We start from the raw sequence: 6,126 nt of genomic DNA, 5'->3' as shown, positions 1-6,126 counted from the left end.
TCATGTAAATTATGATACCCGCAAGAGTGTTGGCGTTTGCGGCCAGCAGTGAACGCTGATCAGTAGCTTTTATTTTTCCGCCGGTTTCTCTGACTCGTAAGTCAGAACTACGAAAACATTCCTCCGAGCCGGTGACGTACGTGCCACAACGGTACGCTAACGGGCACCCCTCGCACTTCACTCCGCGTACACTACTCGCCCGTAGTGTGTACTAAAGCCCTGCACGGGATCGGACAGCTCGGCCCGTCCCCAGGTTTGTCCGGCCCGAAACCGGGCTCGGGCCGGGTCGAACCGAGCTTGGTGTCACCGGAACCGGGTTCGGGCTAGGCCTGACCATTTTCGTTTAAATGGACAAAACAGGGCTTCATTCGTGATATTAATTGATAAACGGTTTAATTTTAATTTAATTTATCATTTGATTTCTACTGTCGTAGCGAATCACCGAAAACCGGAAATAGGCCATATATTTCAGTGAATATATTTGGACTGGGTCTGGCTGTATAGTATATATTTAGGTTAAACGTATTGGACTGGACCGTATATTTAAGAGAAATAAACCGGGCAGGGCCGGGTATCATTAATAAATTTGTATTTCTTACGGGCTTGGACTTTAAAAGTTAGACCCGTGCTGAGCACTAGTGTATACCAATACCGGCCCTAGAGGGAGGTAAGCAGGGCGATCGCACCGGGCCCCACGCTTGTATGGGACCCCACAAACCATGTATTACGAATATCGCTTTATCTACGAACGAAAATAATATAGTCCCAGTACGCGAATCGCAACCCCTGTGGCCGTGCGGTTTTCTCAAGAAACGGATAGCTATCGACGAAAATTAAGACGGTAACAATTACGCGTAGCTTTGAATTATTGTGTACGCGCATGCACTTGTAAATTGTTTATCGTCGACGACGGTTCGAAATATAGTTATAGTATATGTTTATATACAAAATAATAATTATTATTATTTTTATTTTATTTTTATATGGGGCCCCGAAAACCGTCGGACCGGCACCGGTTTATACGTAGTGTTTACGTTCAACGCGAATCGATTTCACGATTTATCCATCGTAAACCACGAGTGTAACGAACGGGTTGTTGTATGCGAGAAACGTATTTCGAAAATAATTTTAGAATCGCCATTATTATTTCCCGCACGTTAACCATTCCGCACCGAGACTGCAATTGATTCTATTAAATATCTGGCGATTATTTCGCGTTGTAATATGGATAAACGTAAACATCGTATTTCAACATGCGCACGTTTTTTTCATGACTCGAACGCGTCAAAACTGCGCACGTGTACACCTGTTTCACGGGCACAATACGCGTACACTCGTAAATACTTTCTATACGCGAATAATCCAATGATTACTTGTCGACCGTTATTTTTGTTCACAGCTTCCAGTACTATAATATCGTAAATACCGGATTCGATATCGCGTTGGGCATTTTTCTACGGATTCGATAACAGTTACGTAAGTGCGTGTGTAAACAGTTTACATTTTTCGTATCGTAAGCGCAATTTTAAGGACTTATCATTGAACGTGCCTACATAATTTCATTCGCGATTGTTGTTCTCGAAATCGTTTTCTCCAGCGGAAGGACATCTTTGAAACATTCCGAGATCCTCCGGGACCATTTCAAGATCTTCACCCACGACTAGACGGTGGCTGTGTAATACCGCAACTATAGTTGTACATAATATATGACCAACTTAACGAACCAATTCTTTGTCTCCGGACTGCTGTTAATAAAAACAATGAATTCGTACATACATGTATACTCAGTGTTGTACAAAGATAAATTTATAACTATATCTAGTTAGAAAACATCTCTAAGGTCACGGTCACGACTGTTTGAAAGTCTACTGGACCGTATAATACCTACCAATTTTGTCTTATTACGTAAATATTTTAACATACTTCACGCATTACCCTAACCTCACCTAACACAATCTCTATGTACCTATACGCAACACGTTGTTATCGTTAAATTATGTATGACCGATAGCACACGACACGGCATTAAAACAACGTTTCGACATGAAGTAGTGTATAGTCGCAGTAAACTAATCAAAATGTTTGACGAATTCAAACGTGGACGCGCGAAGAAACAAAAGATCGTTGCGAGCTACATAGTGGATTGTTATCGAAGTATAGGTGAACCCGAACGTCGTTACGATATCTTTGATCGAACGTACATCTATTTAGATTTGTTGAACATTTTCTATGCATAATACAACCAGCGTGTTATTATCGTGTGTGCATTGGCATGAATATTTTCGGGATTCGTACGACATCGGATTTCTTGTTATCGCGAAATAAAAATCAGTATGTGATTTCAGATCCATTCACAGTTAAAAATTATTTATTCATAAGTTTTCGTATGGCATTTGTTAGTGCGTAATTTTTATGTAAATTCGTACCACGGTTTCCAACATTAACGTATGGTGATTTAGTCCCGCGGCTATTAGGATTTCTGAAGAATAAAACGCCACCACCTCAGTCACACCTCGATTGCGAATGTATTCCAGTCGTATTTCAATTGGTACAAAATGATTGTTCCGCATACGATTTTCCACAGCCCGCAATTTCCCCCCGTTTACACAGATAACAGTTAAAGTATTGACGATATCCACTGATATAGAGTGTTATACTATCAAATACTTTGATCATGTAGTATTTTTTTTCGTCCACCATTAAGATTTAAGATTTTTTTTGTTTAGTAAATTTTTCGTTTAAATTATTATTAGGACTGTAACATATTGTTTGTGCCAAGAGCGCGCCCCCGAACACCTTTTACTTTCACATGCTACGCTGTACACATTTTTTATTTATTTATTTAATTTTGGTTTCATACAATGAAATACTGGGCCCCACTGAGAAGACTCGTGTAAGGGCCCAACACATACGTTGAATTGGTAGGCCACGCGGTGTGTAAAGGGTGTAGTACTCAACAAGGATTGGACCAAGGTTCACCGAGCAAGTTCTGTGAGTGCTACTGTGCGGTGGTGTGTGTATACGTGTATTTAAAACTAAAGAGTGGTAACTAATATAATGTAAAAAATGGTGAATCAATTGGTATAATTGGAAATATGAGTTATATGCCCTTTTGGCTCACCAGCAATATAAATAATAATAAATAAATAAAACTGACACGTGGTCGGTGCGCAACTACCTAACTTGAATAATTAACATATTATTAAAAAAAAAAAAATCAAATGGCCACCGTGTGTGTATTAACGTGTGTGATTAACGAAATATAATGTATAATTATATATAGCTATTCGTGGCCACTACTTATAACAATTATATCTAATATATATAAAAAACAATATTAAAAAATTCGGTGCACACGTCATTAGGCGCGTACACACGAGCAAACAAAAGTGACGAATGCTCACGTATGTTCGCATGCGACCCGTCGTGCGAGCGTGTAGACGTGTGCGTGAGCATTCGGATCCATTCGTCAACGTTCGCCGAATAAGTCGCATGGCAAGCCGATCACTGTCGGTATTTTAACTTTGCTCAAAGAAACACCGCGAGCATTCGAGCTATCGTGTGGACTGTTATTTTGGTTTTCTATTGGGCACCGTATGCCAGTGAGAATAAATATTTATTGTTTCATACAAATAAAACTATAAGACCATTTTAGTTAGTTAAGTACATTTTTCTTTTAAAAAAATGGACTGGGATAGCAAATCGCGTTTTGAATAAATCGAAGAATATCAGAATACTCAGAAGGCATACGAGTGAAATTTTGAAAATGCAAAATATTTTCATCAAACTGCACATCAATCAACAAATATAATCCTCTATCTATTCTTGTACATTTTCGAAATCCACCAGCGACGATCACGTCGAATATTTTTATTTTATTTTTTTAATCAACCCATGCATTATCATAAAAGCTGCAGCACACACTTGAAGCTGGTCACTCATTATTTATCACAACTTTAAACTATTGTTAAATTAAATCAATTAAAGACACTTAACATAGGCATGTACTTCACTCGATATAAATTTAAAAAAATTATCGGCTACTGAAAAACAACTCATGGCAGGAAAGCTGGTACAGGAGCGAATGGGTGAATATTGTTCGACGCATGGTATGCGTCGCATATTTTGTACACGCGAACAAAATTCATACGAATGTTCACGCATGCTCACATGCTCGCGATGTGCGACGCACAAAAATGCCTCGTGTGTACACACTACGTATACGATGCAACACAGACGATCGACATAGTACGACTGACGGACTATATCCGCGTATGGCGATTGAACGTGAACAGCGACACGGAAAATACAAAGACAGATTATAATAAACGGCATGTTTTAAATGATCAACGTATAATTCACGAAAGACATTAAACGCTAACTTATATCCAGTGGTGATAATGTTATGTGATGCATGTGTGACCGAGATTACGTGGGCGCCTCTGTATCGGCAGCGACACGTATAAAACATGAAATTCTATTTTTTCAAATGCATCATCTCATTGACTGAATGTATCGATAAAAAAGTGTATTAAAAATTATATTTCAAACTATTAGTGCCCGTCACTGAGTGGAGTCAGAGGGAAAACAACAGTCGTAAAATTATTTTACAAAAACCAATGATGCGTGGAATTGTTCTGACGGTAAAAATATAATTAACACTACTCGACCAGTTGGAAATTATTGAACAAGTTCACTAAACACAGGATGATTTCACGGTAGGTAGTTTAAAACATATCTATGCTCGAAAGTGTAGTGCAAATTTGATGCTTAACAACGCCAAATTATTTAAGTTGCATAACTTTATTGATTTATCGCTAGATATATCACAACCAGTCAGTAATTAAGATTTTTTTATTGTTATTTCTTTAGGATACGGTCAATTTTGATTGACAACTAATGTCGGATGATTGTCGGACAAGATCATTCACGTGTTCTTATAGTTATTAATGGTCGACAGTTTATTTATGTTACTGTTGTATTTCAATCATGTTTGAATTTTTGTCGTCAGTCAAACTGGTTAACATTCATTGTCGATCGTATTTGTCTATGAATACATCAGTCGATCGAGTCGTATATTTTTGTGTTCTGTGAAAAGTTATTTCTTTGTCAAAGTAAATAAAAATAACGAATAAGTAATAAAAAGCATCTATATTTGATAGATTTGATCAGATTATTTGAATGCCGAAAAGCGTTATCTCCTACAAAAATAAATGGAACATATTTCTCAATTATTCGTGGTAAGGATTTAGGTTAAGGGATCTTAATTTTTTTTCTCTCCAAAAATTCTATACAAAATAATATATTCGAATAGACTCCCCGGTGCGAAACTCATTCATTGACACTAATATCCACTGTAATAAATGTATGGTTAACGTTACCCACGTTGGCAATGGCCAACAAAACGCTGCCAAATATATGTTTGTAAATGAAATAAATATGAGCCAAATTCTTGAGCTTTTATTATTTCGATTTTCTCGATTATCTCGATGTCCATAAACAATGATGAAAGTTTCATTTTAACTCAACATTTTCAAATATTGTGATTTCCCTTTCTTCTTTCAAAGCAAATAATACAATTAAATGGTATTAATATATAACAGTTTTATTTTTATGGCAATTTATATAGCTAATACGTTTTTTACTTTATTTTATACGCAGAAAGATATTTTTGTAATATTCCTATAATATATAAAAAACATAAAAAATAATAATATAAATTAAAGTGGACAGTTCTGAAAAAATAAAAAGAATGATTTGTTAGAGTCAGCGTACAATCTCCTAGAACAATATACATGTCATAACGATATTTTAACGAATTCTCGGGATATTGAATCAGACCAACAACTGTTTTCTCAAAAGAAAATAAACGATTTCCTTTTTGAAACTCGTTTAACATTAGTGACAATTATTTATTATTTACCCCGATCTATTTTTTAAATGCTATAAATTATTTGTTGGATTTTCCACTCTCATGCGAGTCATTCAATCTTATAGTCACTATCACACAATCACAAAAACGAAACGATCTAGATTTAATTAACATCGGTACGTAAGTAATCATTAACTAAAGTTTTTGACAAACATTTACTCTCCTCGTATTTATTTTTATTAAAAATTAATCAA

The sequence above is a fragment of the Sipha flava genome, unplaced genomic scaffold, assembly GCF_003268045.1.
Source record: "Sipha flava isolate LNK unplaced genomic scaffold, YSA_version1 245_pilon_pilon, whole genome shotgun sequence".
NCBI classification, from domain to species: Eukaryota; Metazoa; Arthropoda; class Insecta; order Hemiptera; family Aphididae; genus Sipha; species Sipha flava.
Note: the sequence above shows the minus strand (reverse complement) of the source record.